The 22,684-nt window shown below is 40.0% G+C and overlaps 1 protein-coding gene across 9 annotated transcripts in view; it reads left to right on the forward strand.

The window, feature by feature from the left end:
• LOC117429513 (neogenin-like) overlaps nucleotides 1–22,684 on the forward strand; it is a 160,238-nt gene that overhangs the window by 18,665 nt on the left and 118,889 nt on the right. The gene's annotated exons all lie outside the window — the stretch shown is intronic.

The raw sequence follows: 22,684 nt of genomic DNA on the forward strand, positions 1-22,684 counted from the left end.
TGTAGCCTGCAATATGTATTCATCTTGTACTCACCCTGAGGACACCTTTTCCAACTGTTTCAATTGTTTTTCTTGGTTTTCAGAACAACACAATAACAAAAACCCAGCCAGACTGTGCCTGGGAGTGATTTTTCATTAATAGTCTGTACTGCAACTCGTGAGGGAACAAAAATACCGTGCTACCTAACAAGGCCATTGTAGGGACCAACACAATGGTCCTAATAGGGGGTGCTTTTACATAGTGTTTACATGCAGTGTTTATTTTCTTAAAGCAAGGTTTTACTGTCTAGAGAATAAACAGACTCCATTTATTCACCTGTAGATAATCCCTTCTCTTCTGTAAGGGAGCTTTGCTATCATTATAGCGGATAGTAAAGGCCCCTACTGTAGCTGCATACTGGAACACATTATTATTATTATTATTATTATTATTATTATTATTATTATTATTATTATCCTGGAGGATTTCTCTAGTGTGTTGGACTAGTCTCTTTGTGCACCATGTGGGAGCTGAACTCTGCAGATTATTAAAAGCTACACCCCATTTTACATGCAGGACTGAATCCCTCAGGCTAGTAAGAATTTGAGAGCTTTTTGTTTTTACTCATCTACAAACAAAGTGTTTGTAAGAGAGTGTTTGCATGGTAGCTTTGTACCATATTCAGTTAGAAAGATTCTCCCCCAATGAGCAGATGGTCAGTCTTGTATAAAAAAAAGCCTGTATTTGAATGAGAGCTCCACTGTGTCAGTGGGTTTATCTCCTGTCACAGCAGACGGGGAGAGAAAACGAAATCGATGAGAAAAACAAAAAGGCTTCACGTTGACAAGAGGCTAGGGTTTAACAGACACTCTTAGATAAGGGCAAAAAAACTGACGTGCTAAAAATTGACGTTCTTTATTTTAAAAGCCTGAGATTTAGTTCTCTTTCATGAAGTTCATGTTGTATCTTTTTTTTTTTTTTCTCTTAACTGATTGTTATCCCGGTGACACTTGGCATTTAAGCAGGTGTTTTACAGATGGGAGTTAGTCAAACCAGTATCAAAGAAAGCTAAAGAACTCCTTTCAGACAGTGGGTGTCTAAGGTATAAAAAGGAACTGTACATGGGTATTTCTCCAAGGTGTAGACTGATGGGCCTTCAATACAGTAGATCTTTTAAAGCAGATCGTTTGTTTTTTTAAATAGGAATGGACTAGCGATGCAAAAATTAATTGATTATTGATCGCCATCACTTATTTTGCGAGCATCAGTTAAACCTTCATTGATTGACCTGGTACCCTCTTTGGAACTACCCAATATGCAGAGAATAAACCCTTTGAACCCTATCACCTCATTGGCATGATGTCCTGTGGAGGCAAGTACACATCCCTAAATGACTGCCATAGTAAGAGAAACAAGTGTGTCAACCCAGTTGCTTAGTGTTTAGCGTTGTGTCTAAGGACTGTTTGATTATGGGCTTGTAAAGACTCGCATGTGTACTATGGGAAGTGCTGTATCACAGTAGCTACCTGTCTGAAAGCTGTACATGTACTTAAAAAGACAATACAAAGAATAGCTGAGGGGCCTTCAAACTGTTTGTTTTATTTAGCATGTGTTTTCCTTCAGTCTTAATCCCCGAACACACTACAAATATTTTAAACATGATTTTATGGCAGCTGAGGAAATCCGATTTTACAGACTCCCATTCTGTTAACTTCTGTTTTGTTGTCTTAATTTTGGTGCTGGGGCTAACGAATAGACTTTCATGTTTAATATATGTATATATTTAATATATGCAACATATTGCCCTAAAATAAACGCTGTATCCCCATGAAATTCGAGAAACACTTGTGTAGTTTTTCATGACACGGATAGCTCTGATGTTACAGACCTGGCAGGGTATGTCGTTGACTCTTGTTTGATAAAGTGCATTGTGTGTTTTTCCATCGGTCACGTTGCGGTGACTTCTGATGTCCCAGATTGTACAGTCCGTCTGTGTTGCTAGCGGTCCAGCCTGTGAAAGCCACTAATCCAGAGCTGTTAATGGGGATGGCGGTTCTGGAAGTGCTTCTCCTGGAAGATGTCCTGATTTTATCCTAGCTCCTTCTCCCCAAAGTGATCCATCTTCCTCTCACCCCATTGATCTACACCTCATAAATATGGATGGTGTTGAGGTTTGGTTGGAAAGCGGCGACCAAGCAACGATCTGTTTTAATAGAAATGAAAACCAGCCTGTCTGTATATGTGTTTGTAATCCTGTTGTCCTGTATTCGTGTGCCTGAATATGCACAGGTACTGTTTATAAAAGACTGCATACACATGTTCTCTTGAAAATCATGTTAGACCACATTTAACACAAAGAACAGTACCCAAAGCCATTTACTGTAGTTACTCTTGAGCTTGTGGCTGCTATAGACCTTACTTAACATTACAGATCTTAATTTATATATTGGGCAAATAGATGTGTTGGACAAATGGAAATGGCCAATAAGCCTAGGCTATAGAAAATCCTGAAGCATGGATGACCAGGGACCTGGTATATGGGATTGCACTGTCCAGCAGCTGTTCCGGTGTAGACTTGCTCATGGGGTACAGGTGAAACATGTAGCCTGCTGTCTACAGCTGTTCAGTACCTGAGGGGTTCAAGCTGTGAGTTTGAAGCTTTTGGCGTTTGACACTGAAATAGGAATTTCAGGGTTACAGCTGCAAACTGATACCGTTTCCCAGACATGAATGTAAACTCCTTTTCTTGGTGTTTGTTGCTGCAGTATTTTTCCTATGCCAGCCCGCATGCCTGCGGAAAGGTTAATTGGTTTATGATTGATTTGTTTTATGGTAATACCGTAGTTTTGCAATGTGCGGGATTGGGAATTGGCTGGGTGTCTTGGAATGTCTAAGGTCCCCCCCACTTGTATCCCAGGCAAAGCAGTTCTTTGGCAGCTAATTAATCACAGGGTTACTGTGCTGGCTGTTCAGGGATCTGGTGTGATTTTGGTTTTTTTTTTTTATATTCACGCTGGCTTTCACAGTTACCGTACCATATGTTGTGTGGGTTCCTGGGAGCCTGTGTGATTTGGAGCAGATGACTTGTTGTTTTTTTTATCGCAGTTCATTTTGAATACAAAGTGATGTGTTTAAGCTGTCTGGTTTACCTGCAGGAAGAAAAGCAGAGCCCACCTCGAGTACGAAAGGGAATCTTCTAAGGCAGGACAATCTAATGACTGGTTTCAGGGACGGTGTCTGACAGAAAATATCTTTCAAAGCTTTTAGCCAGGGGCTGGGCACCAGTCAGGGTTACGTGAGGTGAAATTTAACAACTTCTTAGAAGATAAATATTAGATGTTTTTAATAAGGTCTATTTACAGCGGAGACAGTGCAGTGCAACGCAACGCTGCCCCGATATGAGAGATGAGCCATCTTTACGGAAGATTAAACAAAGTCTTTTGGGTATTGTTTGTGTAGGGATGTGCAGCACAATTTCTCATTAAAACTGTTACAAGTATGGAGGTGCAAGTGAATTCTATAATGTCCTTGCCAGGCTAAAACAGGAGGTGAAATAAAACCTCTGGAAGAAAAGAGGTGGACTGATTTAAATTACAATTATAAACTGCACACATATTATACGACAAATAATTGCATATTTAAAAATATGGTTTTCAAATAAGAAATATGGTAGTTTTGAATATGCAATATGACTTCAAGGCTTTGAACTTCAAAATCCTTCAACGTGCCCCCCTGAGATTTCTAGTCTCATTTTTTTTTTTTTTACTGTGTTCACGTTATTTGAAAACCAATTGTCACATTCTATGAATTTTATCAAATATTGAAAAAAAAGATATGGGCTGCTAATTTATAAGCAAGTAATAGGCATCTGTGACATCATAAACCACTTGAGTGAAAGTGGACTCAATTTATTTAATTCACTGCCCCCCCCTCCCATATATTTAATATTTGTAAGGGAATGAATTGGTGCAACCACCGACCTTCCTGTCATCAAAGAAGCACATTTATATGAAACTGTCCCCCCCCCCCCCCCCCCCCCCCCCCCCACCACCACCACAAAGAGTGACTCAAACATTTTAAAGCAGCAATTTCTCTTTCAACAGCATCATGAAAGAAACTGACACCTTTGTGTCTCTCAGTATGAGCATTGGGATCTTTGAACCTACAGTCATTCAGTCAATTTATACTGTAACTGTAGTATAAAAATACAGCAGCAATGTGCAGTATACAGTATCTCCTGACTCCTAATCATGCTAAGTCAACAAAAATGTTACAAAGGGAAGTATATAAGAGTTATCGTATAGAACAACATGCAGCGTTTGCAAGAAGCACGTCCCTTTACCTTTGCTGTATGCATTGATGCCTGTATAATATATTTTTAAACGTATGCATATTTTTATTTTATTCACACACAGGTCGTAAATCACCTGGGGAATACGTTTCTCAACTTTGATCTGAGTATTTCTCTTCCAAGCGCTGTAATGTGTCCTGATGATCTCCCCGCTGCAATACTGCTCACTGTTTCCAACACGGGATACAGCAAGAGAATGTTATTCATGTTAACATTGTTAACACTAAGTTAAAAAGCAGGAGTGGTACTGTAGCATTATTAGACCCATTTCAGGTATTACTGTGAGTTTCAGAGAGACCCTGCATACAACTGACAGCTAAAGCTGATAAGAGATTTTGAAAGAACAGCAATAGCTCCTGGTCCTGACGGTGCGCTGTGGTTCTGAGGTGTCTGTGCAGCTGATGAAGGCATGTCACCTGTGACACTCAAGCGCTCTCCTCCTGTCACCGTTCAGGTTTCAGTGCTACTGCTGCTCCTCACCCTCGGGATTCACAAAGACAATGTTAGCATTCTGCGGTGAGATTAGCGGGTAAATGTACAGGGTAAGGGTGCAGTGAAATGGGTGAAATGGGTCCTCATCTTACTGGGGCGTAACTGTATAACCTTCACATGATCTTTCCTTGTGTTTTAAATCCACTCTACACTTGTGAAAATGGGTGTCCAGGCTGTCAAAATACTGCATTGTCCCTTATAGAGAGAGACACTCCTGGAATTGCGTTCCATAAAGGAACTCTCGAAACGCGTTTAAAAAAGTTGCCGGCTCTGTGTAGATATAAACACAGCAGGGCCTGGGGATGTAGACTGTTTTGCAAACAGGCATGCTTGCTCAAAATAATGCTGCACACGTTTAAATAAACGTTGCCTACTGGGAATAGCTCCATTCAGAGTTTCTGCATTGTTTACTGTCTGCTGAAGTCGTAACCCTGGCATTGTTTTGACTGAATAGCGATCTGCGCTAAACAGCATAGGGGCACAGCATAGCGCTGGCTACACTGTGGGGTATTTGCATAGTGGTAATGGCTGTAGATAAACCGATGCGGTGGGGTTGGTGGGACCATTCAGATAGACCTCATAGTCTACTGTGATGCTCACTACAAAAGGGTTGTCAATAGAATCATACTGCTGGAAGTCAAATTAAAAATGATACTGCAGCTTATTCAAAAGGGAGGTTGGGAAATTTGATTACAAAACCAATAATGTCCTCCACACATTTATTTTGTAGCTGTCATTCGATAATTGATTAGTTCTGTAATTATAACTGTATAATGCAACACAGAGGGGATATTGTCAGCTAAAAATGAAAGTGGATCCTGAATAATTGTGTACGCTTGTTGGGATTCATATGATAAATTCAGATTGTGCTTACTGTTTTGTTTAAGAAAAGGCGTTTCTGCTGTTGCTTAGCAATACCCGTGACCTGCTAAGCTGTTATTGTGGTCTGCTTTCTAAAGCCATTTGTAATTTTGTCGTAACTCTGGGTTGATAGATGTGTTGTTTGGAAGCAGTTTTTCTGGCTTTTTTATGCGTGTCCAGCATTGAAGGAAATGTTATATTTTAATTGTCAAGCTACTGTACATACAGCAAGCTGTCAAATTACAGTAGAACACTGTCGAGTCTTAGGAAAATTTAAATTGTGGTAAAATTCCTAATTAGCATTCAACTGCCACTCGCTGAAAATGAGTCCCCCTTTAAAATAAATAAATAAAATTATAATTTTTATATATATATATATACAGACGTGCTCAAATTTGTTGGTACCCCTCCACAAAAAACGAAGAATGCACAATTTTCTCTGAAATAACTTGAAACTGACAAAAGTAATTGGCATCCACCATTGTTTATTCCATATTTAATAGAAATCAGACTTTGCTTTTGATTTTTTATTCAACATAATATTGTAAATAATAAAACAAATGAAAATGGCATGGACAAAAATGATGGGACCGCTAACCTAATATTTTGTTGCACAACCTTTAGAGGCAATCACTGCAATCAAACGTTTTCTGTAGCTCTCAATGAGACTTCTGCACCTGTTAACAGGTAGTTTGGCCCACTCTTCCTGAGCAAACTGCTCCAGCTGTCTCAGGTTTGATGGGTGCCTTCTCCAGTCTGCAAGTTTCAGCTCTTTCCATAGATGTTCGATAGGATTCAGATCAGGACTCATAGAAGGCCACTTCAGAATAGTCCAATGTTTTGTTCTTATCCATTCTTGGGTGCTTTTAGCTGTGTGTTTTGGGTCATTATCCTGTTGGAGGACCCATGACCTGCCACTGAGACAGAGCTTTCTGACACTGGGCAATACGTTTCGCTCCAGAATGCCTTGATAGTCTTGAGATTTCATTGTGCCCTGCACAGATTCAAGGCACCCTGTGCCAGGCGCAGCAAAGCAGCCCCAAAACATAACGAGCCTCCTCCATGTTTCACTGTAGGTATGGTGTTCTTTTCTTTGAAAGCTTCATTTTTTCGTCTGTGAACATAGAGCTGATGTGACTTGCAGCAGTGTGGAGGGCTGATGTGACTGGGCAGCAGTGTGGAGTAGTGGTTAGAGCTCTGGATTCCTGACCGGAGGGTTGTGGGTTCAATCCCCAGTGGGGGACACTGCTGTTGTACCCTTGAGCAAGGTACTTTACCTAGATTGCTCCAGTAAAAACCCAGCTGTATAAATGGGTAACTGTATGTAAAATAATGTGATATCTGTAAAATAATGTAAATCTGTATAATGTGAAAATGTAAAATGTGATATCTTGTAACAATTGTAAGTCGCCCTGGATAAGGGCGTCTGCTAAGAAATAAATAATAATAATGTGACTTGCCAAAAAGCTCCAGTTTTGACTCATCTGTCCAAAGGACATTCTCCCAGAAGGATTGTGGCTTGTCAATATGCATTTTAGCAAATTCCAGTCTGGCTTTTTAATGTTTTTCTTTCAAAAGTGGAGTCCTCCTAGGTCTTCTTCCATGGAGCCCACTTTCGCTCAAAAAGCGATGGATGGTGCGATCAGAAACTGACGTACCTTCACCTTGGAGTTCAGCTTGTATCTCTTTGGCAGTTATCCTTGGTTCTTTTTCTACCATTCGCACTATCCTTCTGTTCAATCTGGGGTCGATTTTCCTCTTGCGGCCGTGCCCAGGGAGGCTGGCTACAGTTCCATGGACCTTAAACTTCTTAATAATATTTGCAACCGTTGTCACAGGAACATCAAGCTGCTTGGAGATGGTCTTGTAGCCTTTACCTTTACCATGCTTGTCTATTATTTTCTTTCTGATCTCCTCAGACAACTCTCTCCTTTGCTTTCTCTGGTCCATGTTCAGTGTGGTGCACACAATGATACCAAACAGCACAGTGACTACTTTTCTCCATTTAAATAGGCTGAATGACTGATTACAAGATTGGAGACATGTGTGATACTGATTAAAGAAACTAATTAGTTTGAAATATCACTATAATCCAATTATTTATGATCTTTTCTAAGGGGTAGCAACAAATGTGTCCAGGCCATTTTAGAATATCTTTGTAGAATAAGCAATAATTCATCTCTTTTTCACAGCTTCTTTGCTTTATTCTATGACATACCAAAGGCATGCAAGTATACATGATAAAATAGCTTTTAATTTCATCACTTTTCAGGAGGAATGAAGCATTATTTCAATGAGTTGTAAGGGTACCATCAAATTTGAGCACGTCTGTGTGTATATATATATATATATATATATATATATATCATGCTGACAGTTTAAATTGGGCTTTTATTAAGAGAATTGTCAGTTGAAGCTGAATCATTCTCCTTTCTTCAGCCCTAATTAGCTGTCTGTGTTATTAATTACCTGGGATTGCTTCTTAATGGGAGCCTGATCTGCCCTCCTCTCCCTCAGGCTGTGTCTCCATGGCGACCTGTGGCTGAGCTGCTGGCCCCTGCAGTAAGCATCTCGACTGAGTCTCTTACTCTCACCACAGTTCCATGCTGTCAGGACTGGGAGCTGTGATGTCAGGGACTGGCTGGGGGTTTGAGGAGGAAGCTTTGGAAGTAGGGGGTCTCTCTTGGCAAACAAGACTGGCTTTTAAATCTGGGGTGATGCAATTGCTGTATAGTATCTACTTGCATACTGTACACTGTTAAAATGTGTGTCACTATAGACTTTCTATCCAGATGCTTTATTCCTCTGTGGATAAATCTCAATGCACAGTGGTGGTGTTTACTGCAAGAAAGTTAGTCAAAAGCGTTTCATAAGTGCTAATTGGTATAATGTTCTGAAATATATTTACTGGAAAACATTGCTTGTCCCTGAGGGTAAGTGTTGCAGTATTTATAGCAAACCACCTGAGTCTCCACAACTTAAGCATTGGCGTTTTAAAGTGCATAATTATAGCCTGCAGTACTTGCACTGCTCTGTCGTCTTCTGTGGTCATTTTCTTAGCTTCTCCCAGTAATGTAATGCTGAAAAACCTTGACGTACCTTACATTGCTAAAAATAAAGGTTGGAGCGGTGTTTTATGAACTGAAAACATCTGACATAGCTCTAAGGCACATTTAAAAGAACAAGATGCTTAAACTACTGTGAGATTTCCTCTTATAAGCTCAATGCAAGGTAGAGACAATCTCAGAAATATTCTCTCTGTGATTGCAAACAATGGGGAGACGATTGGGATCTCGCTGCCTTTCCTATTCATTGGGCTTCCAATCCTGTTACGCTAGGGGCAGCGCAGCTGACAAGACCAAAGCACTTGTCATGCAATAGCAGGGCACTCCTTGTACACTCAGTGCACCCTATACTTATCGCTTTAATATGCATTACCATAACCAGTAATATTAGATTTCTTGATGGGAAACTCCAATTACTGCACATTAAGACTGCTTAACTCCCTAACTACAACAGACAGAGGCGGATGTACGAATGCCTCTTGTATATTATTTCATATCTTCATTTTATTAAATGTATGATATGAATAAACCCTGCTGCTTTTAGTAGCCACAACCTGATGCACATCTTTTCTTTTATGAGAAAGACCTACTGCCCCAAACATGGTGGTGTTCCTTAATGTAGTCTCTCTTAGCATATTGTTCATTGCTGTGATGTCAGAGTGTGTGTGTGTGTGTGTGTGTTGTCTTCCTCTGTCTCCGGCTCACCTTGCATGTTCACAGACCTTCCCCCTCCTCACGCAACCTTCCTCGGTCTTTAGCTCAGCCTTCGTCCCTCACGGCTCCATAAATATCATTTCATCCAGCAGAGCTGCTGACATGAAGCAAAGGGCTCCAATAAATAATTCATCTGCTGTGCTCTCTCCCTCTCGCTCTCTCTATTTAGGAATTCACGCGACTCTTGCTCTGGAAGTTCTCCATGGCAGGAAGCCCTTGGTGTGGGGGAAGTGATGAGCTGTCTCTGTTTCATTTTTGTAGTATTGCGTATTTGATTTTCCCCTACCCTTCCATTCCTAAATGCGCATAACTTTCTGTTTCTATTTCTAATTGTTCAATACTACAGTATAAATCCCCTTTTATTAGCTATTCAACTTGGCTAATTCTGTGGTTTAGCTGTAAACTTCAATGCTAATTGTGAGATGTATTGTAGTGCATGCTACGTATGACAACTGTTGCTCGTTGTCCATCACAAAAATGTATAGCATCTCATTTATTTAAGAAATATATATGTGTGTAATTGTACAAGAATGATTTGATATGTGTAATGAGCATGGTATAAGATACTATTTTAATGCAGCTTGAGAAACTCTTACTAGTCCTGCACCCAGTTCTGCTTTTCAGAAATGATGTCTATTCAGTATATCATTTAAATGATTTTGAGCCAGGAGTTTAAGCAACCAGGCCTCTGTTAAATAGATTGCTCCTTCTCCCCTATAGCTGCACAGACAACTTCTAAACCTACGGGTAAGATTCACACTGTGATAAGTGCAATCAGTTCAGAGCAGATTTAGGAGTCAAATTCCTGGCACCTAGTCAACAATATCTAAACAAGGCGAGTTCTGAAGCCTGGGACTGGAGTTTCTAAGTCTGTAATGTGCGCTTGTGTGTGTTCAGGAAATTTCCATTAAAGAACTCCAACATACTGTAGGCCTAGTGTAATCCACATCTTGTTCCATGCTTTGAGACACAAATTGGGTTGGCCTTACAGTAGTTCATCCATGCCTACGCTGCCCTGTAGGTTTTGAAACCAGGGACTTGTCGCTAGACCGCACTCTTTCAGCCTGCTAACTGAGCGGCAGTGTGTACGTTTTGGCTGTGCTAAGTGTGTGTTTCTGCGAGCGTGCCATTAGCTCAGTGTCTGTAGCGTGCCGGCTGGTAATGCGATGAGACAGGTAGCTCGTTCCGTGTGCAAGGACTGGAACAGCTGCAGGGCTCAGCTGTGCGGTGCCAGAAAGACCTCGTGTACCTGCCAGCGGAAACGGAATCAAATTAATTTTGTACCAGAGTCCCTAGGAGAGGTGCCCAGGGAGTGGCAAAGGGGAACCACTGAAAACAAAGCATGAATGTTTCACGTAGGGCAAACCACATTCGACACGTTGTGTGTATCTGAGAGAGAGAGAGAGAGGCAAAGGCCAGCACGTGCTTGCTTACAACAACAGCAGCAATAAAACTGTATGGAATTAATTCCACAGCTCGCAGTAGTGGGACCTGCATACACTATTCTGCCAGTACCTCTGCTAATGAACTCGGGGGGGGGGGGGGGGCTGCCTAGTCTCTCTGATCAGATTTATGCATCCAAATACAGTAATTAAGAGAATGCATTAGTGTGCAGGCCGTTTTTGGTGCATCAGAGTTGGTGCATCTTCTGCTCCATTACCTAAGCAGTGCTACTGTGTGCCTAGCACTAATAAACAGAATAAGCTGAACAGTATACTGGAGCAGTTCTGTTGGGGATGTAGGGTTGTGTGTAATGTAAAGAATAATAACGTATTCCTAGTAACGTTGTAATTGCATCCAGGGCTTCTGGTAACATAATAAACCACAAGAGAGAAACTCTTATCTGATCCAGTGTTGTCAGAGATCAGAGGTAGGAGTTACAGCCTGTACTGCTCAGTTTTAGTTTATTTACATTTGGTTGACAGCTGTATTTTGTGTTATATATTGTAATTCATTCCTAATGATAATTTTTAAAACTTTAACCAATTTGTGGCTACATTTGTTGTACCTCCTTTGTTAATTAGACACCCACCCCCAAACACAGACTGGCAGTTGTTTTGATGCACAGGTATCCATCTGGGGGCTAGCTTGAGATCACCAAACCCATCTCCCTAGCGATCGGAGCCGCATTTTAAACCAGGGGCCTCAGGAGGTGAAAGAGTTAATCAGCTAGTGAGTTCATTTTGTGGCAATGCCTTTATATAACACTGAAAGTTTCTCACAGTCACCTGGGCTGCTGTTTGTACAGATTCTATTTCGAGAGACAAGCGACACTTTAATAAATATAGATGCCGCCTATAAAAATATATTGTACCAGCAGTGGACTTGCACGGTTATTCTCTTGACAAATAAGCTTCTGCAGCCACTGGTTGACAGTATAAATCTTGCTTCACAATCTCGCCGGTAAACATTGTCATGGCACAGGATTGTGTCAGGAATATTGTCTCTCTCTTGTTAGAGAGATAAATGACAGTCTAATACACTGGCTCTTTTGGGACCATGAATGGGATGAAATGTCTATAGTGCCAGGAAAAAGATGACAAGTACTGCTATGGCCCCTCAAGTTTGCTGGCGACTTACAAGGTTTTTGTAAAAATGTTTTCATTATGTTTAGGGCGTTAAGTTTAACCGATTACAACCCAATACAAAAAAAAAATGTAATCGGTGGATTGCCAATAAACGCTGGAAAACACCGGAAAAAACTGTGGAACTGGTTAATCTATTCACGTTGACTTTACCCATTTCCCATTAAAAAATAAAACCTACTACAAAAATAATAATAAATACATTTCCCAGTGCTGCAGGGCAATGTCCTGCCTTCCTATCATTGATTCGTTCTGAATACTTTAAACCCGCCCCAACTACTGAGTGACAGCACATTCCTATATTTCTATTGGAGACTCCGCTTGCGAGATTTAAAACGAGATTACAATCAGGATGGAGGCTTGTTAGCGGAATTTAAAGCTGTATTACAGTTAAGATACAGAGGATTTAAAACAGAATTGTGGCAAAATGTACAAAAATGACTACACACAAAAACCCCAGAAGAATGTGTCCTTGACCATAGGATTTTCGTTGTGGATGACAGCAAAGGAAAGAAGGTACAACTTAAGTGTGCAAGTACTGTCGAGTTACTATACATATTTTAACACAAAAAAAACGCTCAAGCATTTTGGAAAGTAACCGAAAACACTAATTTCATAAAATATATCAAAAACGAAAGCCCCCCAAAAAAACGATCTACATAAAACTCAAATAGCTAAAAATAAGCACCGAAAAATAGAATTAATAAAACCCGAAAAACAGAAGCCCTAATTATGTTATTGTTTGTTTTAGTTAATTTATTCATCTTGGGATGTTAGATTTGTGTTTTAATATCCTATTTTAACATTAGGGTTAAACATGTTTTAACAGCTCCTTTCACAGGCCATGATTAGCACCCATTTTTGACAACCTAATGTTGCCTGAGTTAGTGGGTATAGATAGTAACTGAAGGCTATGTATTCATCCTTTAAATTAAAGCCATATTTCATTTTACAGCAGGCAGCAGTTGCATCCTTAAAAAATGTAGGGCCATCGGAAAATCGTTCTGATTTAGATGACTTTTTGTTAACTTATATTCCCCATTGACTACGGCGGATAAACTTTATCTAAGGCTTTATCTATGTATTGCTATGGATGCTTGTAAATGTGAAACTTAAAACCTTTCTAGAACGGTTTCATGTGCCTGACTCAAATGCATATAATGACACTGATGCACCACTTACTTTAGCCATTATCACCATCCATTGGAAATGTGCCTTTAAGATTCAGCTTGATGACCTGCAATCCGCGTTTGATTTGGATGCAGCTGTCCCTGAATCAGTACTGTGTAGACTTTCCTGACGGAGCATAAGTAATCCCTCAGAGGAAATAAAAGTGAAAGTGTGAAATATCAATACCTTATCATATTATCGGACTGCTTGAGATTTCCACCTCACTAGAAAGGTGCAATCCTCCCTTCGTATGTCGCTTGATAGAGATTTCAGCCCTTGGCAGGAATGTTACATTCTCATTAATGCTGCTGCTTGCCATTCAGTTTCCCAAATGAGTCGAAGGGATGGTACTGGAGGTGGGGGTGGGGGTGGGGGAGTATGAGTGTTAATATATGCGGTACCACCTTTTGAAATTCAGTGCACTGATGTATCTTTCACAAAGGCCGAATCTGATTTAAAATGGGGCTCTGACAAAGGCACCTTGGATTCATGTGAACACATTAATAGCTTGTACAGTACTGGATCTTCTCGGGAACACTAATGGCTGTTTCTGTAGAGGGTCCATTTTCCTTGCCACTGCTTCTAGGGGCTTTCTGGTCTGTTGAATTCACGTGACATGTAGACGGGACTAAAAACCAGCAACACCTGCCGAAACACGAGCAACGCTTAATAATTATTGATCACCTTTTATTTTGTGAGTTTTCAGCATTCATTGATCCCTCTGGAGCCCTATTTGAAGCCTTACGTGTATATATTCTATGGCTTGCAGTTTTCAGTTATATTTGAATGCTTTTGTGACTGTTCCTGCTTTGTAATAATAAAGCTTTCTCAGTGTGTTATATTGCTGTGTACAATAGCATGCACAAGCATATTTGATGGCTTTTGGCAAGTTTGCACATTTGTTTGCTTCTTGCTTTTGAATAAAGTGTTCTCAGTGCAATGATTATTGCTGATTTATTGCCACTCTTGGATTAGGAAATGAGTTGCTGATTGCAAAGCTGCAAAACCCTTTCAGTGCACTACAGGGCCACCAGAACGGGGACTTTTCTTGAGGTCTGTACTCCCATTACTTAATGACTACAGTGAAATCTGCTCTGTCGACTCTACCCAGAGTACCCCAGTAACTTGTGCAGGCGTGGGTATGAAAAGCCCCTGCCAACTGAATGTCTACTCAAGTCTGGAAGATCGTCTTTTTGATCTTGCAACAGGGAGATGCAGTTTTTTTTATCCAGAATGCATGTCGGGGATTGAAAGCCTATTGGCCGACTATCACCCTGAACTTCTGTCTTGTAGATCTAGACTGAAAATGGAAAAGGGAGGTGCAGATTTTATATTTTACAGACGTCTGTGGTGGACATGAAACACCTGACATAACTGTCAATAGGTCCATGACAAATGAAGTCACTGTCTGTTTCTGTTTTTGTCATAAAGATGCTACTTCATTTGTTCTGGTTTGACTACATATGACCAAGCAGTGCTGTTTTGACTATTGGCTTCAAGTGTACTGTAGTACAGCAGTACAGCTCTTGATTTCTTGTTGATGGTCAGTCCCAATTAAGTTCTTCCGGTCCCTGAGCTTCACTGTCTGTAGGGACAGTTGTACTTGAGCTCTATTAAATAGCCTTCTGCTGTTGCTGTTAGTATTAAGTGAATCCACTTAACATGACTCCAAAGCAGCTTAAAACCAGCTTTCATTAATACTATGATCGTTCCCCTTGGAAACAGGTTATATCATAGACGTCCCCATTGAGGAAGCTGACTCTTTTTCAATAGCAAGCACTGATAACTAAACAAATTTTATCTTGGATTAAATCTATTCTGGGAGAAGCAAACGTCATTCCCCTACACACACACACACACACAAAAAAAAAAATCCATCATGGCTTTTGTTTCCTTTTTAAATCTGCTTTATACAAATCTGAACACATATTGAAGTACTCATTCCAACCTGCAATTGCTCACCAAAAATCAATTTAGTTTGCTGCCTGTCAGTGAGCAGGTATACGTGTATATGGAAATTCAATAACTGCAAGCATAGCTATATCTGAAGACGGTCTGTACACTAAATCAATCTGCATTCTTTTTTAGTAGCTGTATGAAGCTGAAGTTGTGTCCCATCTGTATCAATATCATGAACCAAATCCAAGCAATCGTTTTCTGCAGGTTTATACAAGCCTCCCTAAACTGCGCTGAATCAAAAAGGCATGGGTATTGGGTGAGGAGGGTCTAGTGCTCTTGAAAACTGTGATTTACACTCAAATCCTTTCAATATCACTTCAAAGGGATCACTGAAGTGCACTTTATCAAGAATCCAGGGGTTGGTACAGCAGATCCTGTCCTGGATGGCTGTTCCAGTCCATGTTTAACAGACAGTGGTCCAGGCTGAGGTAAGGCCTGTCAATATAGTATTAAAGCAATCAGGGCGTTGAATATCAGAATTGTTGTATTCCTCTTCAACAGTAATCTGTTGTGGAATTACAAGTTTGAATGTTTTAGAAAACATTGAAATAAAATGTTTGTACAGTATATCCTAGAAGATGATAATGTACAGAATTGTTCAGTTAGGCCTATATTTCCATGGTAAAATGCCACAGAGCATATCTGGACAGGAATGGCAGTGTTTATGCTGTGGCTGAATACTGCTCATTGTTAATGCTAGAGAAAGGCTATGGATCCCTCAGCCTGTTCCATCCCCACTAGCAGAGCTCTATGCTCGTTGTACTGGTCTGCTTGTAGTAGCTTTGCAGAGAAGTTTAACTCATTTTCAGCAGCTCCCTTCCACTAATCCCGCTCCAGTAGGATTGTTGTAAGCCTCTGCTAGGTAATGTGGTTAGAAGTGATTGAATATGCATACAATCAGGGCATGTAATGCAGCACTCTAAACCTGAGTATTTAAGGGCTTCTTGTATTTGAACTGCTAGCTGGCTGCTCAAGAAAGCTGCGCTTCTTTGCGCTGTATGCCTCTGATGTGTTCATTTGTCTTCAGGGTGAGGGGTTGAGTAATATACAGTACCTGCATGCTATACACAGAAACCGCTTCAATCCACCACCAAGTAAGGGCATCTTTAATAGGGTTGCTATGGGATACAAACAGCTGTGGCCCAGCATTTTGCATCACCTAGAATTTCAGGATTGAGACATTTATTAAAAAAACAAAAAACCTATAAACATAATTCAGATATTTTATTTAACATCATAGTCAAAGAAGCTACACAATTATATTGCAGAAGTCTTCCGGAAACCAGAATAGTAATGCAGTATTTCATATTGGATTTCAAAATGTCACTTTTTTCAATTTGTCAGTTTTTCGTTAAGTATATGCAAAACTACAAAGCGGTGTGTAATTCAATATGTTAACGGAACGTTGTTCAGCAGGTTTCATTCGACTTTATGAAGCACAATGTGTTCATTCTATAGGGGGATGCAAAACTTTTGGACAGAGCTGTACAGTAAAATCAGTCGGTTATCCAAAACTAATTGGGACTCTCATTATTGTTGTCTTATAATGCAGAGAGGAACAGCACTAGTAGAAATTGTGTGCTTGCTTGCGTGAGGTTTGATTTATCTATCAGGGCCTGCCCATAAACATGTAGGCTTATGCTTGTTACATTAAATAAGTCGTCAATATCAAACTGCTGGCAGGCTCAAGACTTTCTGATGATGCTTGCAGTAGAATTCTGTTATAAAAGACACACATTATGGTGTTTTTTTGTTTAAGATATGAACACAATTGACTGCATCATCCCTGTATGAGGATTACATGAACATTGACATGAAAAACAATTCCTTTATCGTGAACTATTACATTAGTTCCACTGATTTCTGTGTGTGTCTGCAAGACTCTAGGATGAAATTGTTAATCTGCAGTTGGTGTTCGTGCTTGCAAAATAAGAGTGAATTGCATTTTCCAGGCTGATTAGCGCACGTTGTAATTACGCTCATTTTATTATGTAAATGAAAGGGGACGATCGTTTTTCAAATTGATTTGCAATGTCCTTACGTTGAGCTGGAAGTGGCTGTACCACGGTATAAGCCAGGTGTTTTTTTTTTCTCTCTCTCGCGTGTATTCTCTGGAGTAATGCAGTGTTGTGCAGCCCTATTATTAGTGGAGGTGAATTTCATTTCACTGTCTGTAATGGAGCAAGACAAAGCACAGTTTCAGGGTTTTTTTTCCCAGTGTAACTAGTTTACACCTGGCAAATGAAATTGTTTTTCAAAGTCTCCCATTTTAATAAATTACCAGAATATTGCCGTCTGTAATGTTTTGTCCAGGGGCTTTGTTCTGTCTGTATGAGAATGAATACATGTTGCCTTTCTTTGTTAATATACTGTTCAGCATTTGTGTGGACTGGCCTATTGAATTATTATTGCCTTTACAATAATGAAGCCACATACATTCATTAAAATGTAAATAAAAAAGTCTTAGAAGTCTGGAACATCCAGGCGGCTTGCCACTGCGATCCCTGTTAATAAACTGTAACAAAGCGATTTGCCTACTGCGGCTATGAATTAAAAAGTGTATCATTGCCGTAGGGTTGGACGATAATGACATTTTCAGTTATCAATTATCGGCTGTAAATTATCACGATAATCATGATTATCGGCTGAAAAAATAACATTATGTAAAATGTCTTGGAATTTGTCAAATTTAAAGCTATATATACTTGAGCAATATGACAACTGCCTCTACGAGTTTAGAAGAAATAAAACTAGACCATTTTCAAAAAGACCAGCATCTTTAATAAAAGTTATGAAACAATGGTTGGTTACAAAAAAGCACACATAATATAACCAAATGTTTGTTTGGTAGCTTTTTAACTTTTGAAATATAGGCTACTTGTTAAAAAAAAGTGTTTAAAAAAAAACAAATTATAAATTGCGATTAAAAAATATCAGCTTTTGAACAGTTTCAGCACTGAGTCGATTACGTTGCGGGGTCACTATCAATCCACATCCACTGAACAGCCTTTCGGACGGAACGCTCGTGGCTGGCAAACACAGATAATTGCAAGCTAACATGGAAAGATGTGGAAATGACTGGGCATGCATCTTCCACCAGTTTAGTGGATCAGCCTCGATAGCACTTTCAGGTAAGCTGAGATATCCGAGAATCTCACGCTGAACAGCTTCTGACACAGACAGGTTTCTTGCAAGTACTCCAGGTTTTATCTTCTTGATTTTGACTGCCTGTTTCAAAAGTGAGGTTAAGCCTCCCTTGGTTTTCCTTTTTCTTGAGGTAAGCAAAGTTTGCACAGATCACGTGTTGCGCCTCACGCAGACAGTTAAGTCCTGTCTTACTGCTTCAATGCAGAGTTACTGTTACACACAAGCATATCATAGTGGGTAACGGACGATAAAATGATTATCGATAATTATTTTTCAACGCAATACAATTATCAATGCAAAAACATTATCGATAATATCACGATAATCGATTATTGTTCCAACCCTACATTGACGTGCATTTACTGCTTTGAATAACCATCTTGTCTTGCTTTGCTGGGTTCCTATTAGCCCAGCCATCAAGAACGAGTCTTTGAGCGTCTGATGCTTGATCTGGATTGTTCAGCTCTATAATTAAGATATTATTTATTACAATGCCTTACAATATGGATGGCTTACTGACTATTTGTTATAAATAAAATGGCAGCTGAATATTTGTTTTCAAAACCTGCACTATTGAGAATGGAGAAAAAGCAATTCTACTGTAGTTTTAAACTTTCGATATCATTAAACTCCTATATAAAACTCTGACGTTTTTCTGAAACCAAAAATGTTTTGAGGGAATGCTGTCCTGTTTATCAGTTGCATCTAGTGCACTTTTGTAATGCATTCTGTGCAGCCAGAACGCTGAGTGATTTAGAGCAGTCCTGTTCAAACCATTCCTTCACACTTCAAAATAAAGATAAAGATTTGTTTTAGTTTCGCTGATCAGATGGAGAATGTGCTGGGCTCCACAACACATTTGAAATGTATCTAAGACAGTTTAACTGAGTTTTTATAAAGCCACTGCCCCTGGTTTATATAAATGCTGACATGCAGCTTGTCAGTTGATTTTAATTCATTCATTTAACTCTAATATGTGACACTCCCCTTTAATAAGGACACCTGTTGTCCTGTCAGTGAAGCTGGCTTATAATGCCCAGAAGGATAAACCTAAAGAACAGTGTTGACACAAACTACAATTTTGTTTTGTGTTTTGAGAAAGAATAAGTTGACCAGATTTTTATTTTACATAATTGCATGGTCTTGGGACCGTTGTGAGGTCATGCACATAACCAGAGTGAGGGAATACAATGGGATACAATGACAATAGGTCTATAGGTACGTGCACATGTATATAGGATGCGGTTTTATCACATTCAGAACTTTATTTTTCCTGTTTAATATTTTATTACAAGTAACTTAAAATATTGAACAAGTTCAGAAAAATAAACCAACCTGAAGTAGGTTATACGTTCAATGCAAACAACATTACTGTTTGGCAACGCACAATATGAAAAGTAAAACTGTTAATGTAAAGAATCAATAGTTCCTAGTTTATTATTCGTTCACAGAAATGTTGCTAATTTAATGATGTAAAGACCACTTGAGGCGTACCTGCTTGGAAAAAAAAAACCCTGTGTGAAAGAATCCTTAGTGGCTGGCGTATGTTGAATGGCAGGCACTAATGGCAGTGTGCCCTCTGCAATGTCAAGCACACAGGTCCAGGTACTGTACAGAGCAGCACTATCCACGCTCTCCTGGGAAGACTTCCCTCAACACCTCTCGTTATTTCCTGTCGTGGAATCAGCGGTGCATTACAATGAGCTGCATCCCAGTTCTTTTAAACCCCCTGGTGTCCCGGTTAGAAATGAGATGCAAATGAATGTGCATGGGGAACTACACAGTGTCATGGGCATGCTAGGAGGGTAGCTTTTTGAAACTGCATGCTGAAAAATAACAAGAAGGTTTTCTCTTTCAATTAAATGATGAGCGTAGCAAGAGTAGCCACACTGGCTACAGATTCACAGCTTCTCCAACAGGATCATGACATTGAGAAATATTTTTACCAGCTGAAGTGTTGGTCTTGGTTCCTTTTAAGTTTTTTGAAGTTGTGGAGAACACCAACACACAACTTTGTCCACTGAACTGTGGCTTTTAAATGTAGTCTCGAGACTGTCAAAATGGCAAAGAAACACTGTTCACTTGAATTGCTTTAATTAAACTGCTTATGTTACTGAAACAGTTTATTATGTTATGTCAAATAACATCAACACAACTCATTTTGTGCTGTTTTTGATGTACTTGTTTATGCAGTTGAGAGACGAGTTTTATTAAATTGCGGCTTATAACACAAAAATCAATATACAATAAAGGAACACTGATTTTGAATCCACCTCTACTGGTGTTTACAGTAAATATTTTAGTCTTTTGAAGCATTTAAAAGACTTGGTGCTAAGGCATATCAATTTTTTTTTTTTTTTTTTTTTTAGATCTAACAAGGGTGGTTCGTGTTTTGGACGAACCGCATATGGAACTCTTTCCAGGAGATCTGTTTTTTTTTTAAAAATGTAAATTTTTGGAGTTCAGTAAAGCATCTGTTGAGTTCCTGGGTTTCTCAGCAAAGCAAGGGCCTCCCTCGAGTCTGTCTGTCTATATGTTTGCCGCTGAGAGACAGCGAGACTGGGAACGTGGCCCTCTCCCAAACCACCTCCTTCCAATTTACAGCTCTTGGACTGAGATCTGTCCCTGTGCGAGGCCTGTAATTTAAGCTGAAACACGCTGCCGCTTCAAAAGCTTTTTTGGGGCGAGGGAGTGGTCTGTTGGGGAAATTTGTTGTTTTTTTTTTGTTTGTTTTTTAAACCCACATTTTTTTGTTTAAAGAAAAAAACTGATATTTTTGTCGTCAAGTGGGACATACTGAACCAATTTACTGTCATGGTAACATTGCTTTATTCACAACTCAGTAAAAACCAGGTACCGAATTTGCACTTTTTTAAATCTCCCAGTGTGGTGATTACCAGTTCCAGTTATTAAACAGCCCAGCAGCAGGGAGCCTATTCAAAGTGTTGGAGGGGAAAAGTGTTTTGAATTGAATTGTATTTTTATTTTAATCTGCTTTGTAATACACTGAATGTTATTGATTTGAAATTCCCCAAACCTCCTTCCTTGGTTACAAGAATCTATCGGATGATCTATGTACAGCTGGAGCAGTTTCAGGCTTTCTTAAAGAGACATTGCTTTGCATTCTAATTTTTTATGCTGTGGCAAAGTCTCATATTCCTGCTGTGTTAGTCAGTGTGACTTTCTATTGTCTGTGTTGCCTTATCGGAAGTGAAATAATGACAGCTAACTTAACCCATGTGGAGACTTGCCATAAAACAATATATTGCCTGTTTTGTATGAATTCTGTATACTTAAGTATCAGCGGTTCATCCCCATGGCCAACGTCTGTAGAATAGAAAACGTCATCACCCTTTTTTTAAATGCATCAAAACCAGTTTCATTTAAGAGTCGTCCAATTCAGAGAAGCAGTTGTTTGCCCCGCCTCCACCCCCCTCAAGTAAGGCTGCTGAGGGAAGCCCCCTTGGGGATAGTGAGCGCTGGTTATTATGAAATGCCTGCCTCTGTCGGTGGGTCACCATGGAAATGGCTGGTATGTGATTCCCACGGCGACCCGCCCCCCCCTCTCCCCGTGGCGTCTCTTGAAGCTGTAAATGCCCAGGGCCTGTTACAAGCCGAGGTTTGTGTGTGTGTGTGTGTGTGTGTGTGTGTGTGTGTGTGTGTGTGTGTGTGCATGTTAATGCTGGTTTACAAGGATTTACACAGCAGTAATTGTGTGGGCCTGGATTGTTCCAGTGTAATTGTGTGCTGATTGATGGTCCTGCGCTGCACTGCAGCCACGCCTGCCAGGCACAGAGATGCTGGAGCTGCAACAGGATTAGCACCGGTTACTGGGGACACAGAGGCTTACCGGGGCTTCTGAGAGGGCCTGTGAGGGTGTAGAAAAACTCCCAGGCCTCTGCCGATTCCTGAACACACTGAAGATGCTTACGTTTGAATGCACGAGAGAGAGAACCATTGGGGATGCTTATAATATCCCGCTGGAAGCATTTCTCAGCAACCGGGAATTTCAGTGGGATATATGTACCGGATAGAGAAGTGCTTATCCGATTGTGAGGTAACTTGGTTAGGACAGGTTTCAGAACGCATAATTGAGAGAGCACCAGAATCCGGGCATATAAAATAATACACTGATAATCATGTGCAGCTGGGCAAGAGCACACACTGATAAGACGCCGGGTCTGTGCACAACTTGTTACAAATAGCAAAGACAACAGTCTTACTCAGGAGCTGCTTTTAAACTTTGCTTTCTTAACATGTGCGCCTATGATCTATGTACACTGGACATGATGTACAGTACTAGCAATTTGACAAACTGACAATACGTGAATTATAACAATTACTAACAGTGCCACCCTTT

Source organism: Acipenser ruthenus, chromosome 24 (genome assembly GCF_902713425.1).
Source record: "Acipenser ruthenus chromosome 24, fAciRut3.2 maternal haplotype, whole genome shotgun sequence".
Taxonomy (NCBI): domain Eukaryota; kingdom Metazoa; phylum Chordata; class Actinopteri; order Acipenseriformes; family Acipenseridae; genus Acipenser; species Acipenser ruthenus.